Here is a 372-nt window from a genome sequence, read left to right as displayed (position 1 = left end):
TAGACTGTGTGACCTTCTCCGGGAAGAGACAGCCTGACTCGCACGGGACGCTCAGCGGGGGGACTGAGCCTAGGTTAGGTCCCATCGGATTTTCAGAGCTGGCGGAAGATCACCTCTCATGATCTCAGGGGTCCAGGGTCCCTGCGGCCTGTCACCCCAATCCTCAGGAAAGGGGGGCAGCAGCCGTGGATCCCGAGGCCGCTCCCCAAATGCACCCCCAGGCCCACAGGCCCACGGTGTGTGTGGGGGGGCACTCATTGTACGCGTAACAATTACAGACACCCCAAATCCACGTTGAAATAAAGTCCCTGGGTTTCTTTCCGTTTTCTTCTTTGTAGCTGGTGGTGTTGGGGTTTGAACTTGGGGCCTTGA

The sequence above is a fragment of the Dipodomys merriami genome, unplaced genomic scaffold (genome assembly GCF_024711535.1).
Source record: "Dipodomys merriami isolate MVZ:Mamm:240054 unplaced genomic scaffold, mDipMer1.0.p SCAF_81, whole genome shotgun sequence".
NCBI lineage: Eukaryota > Metazoa > Chordata > Mammalia > Rodentia > Heteromyidae > Dipodomys > Dipodomys merriami.
This window is presented reverse-complemented; position numbering follows the sequence as displayed.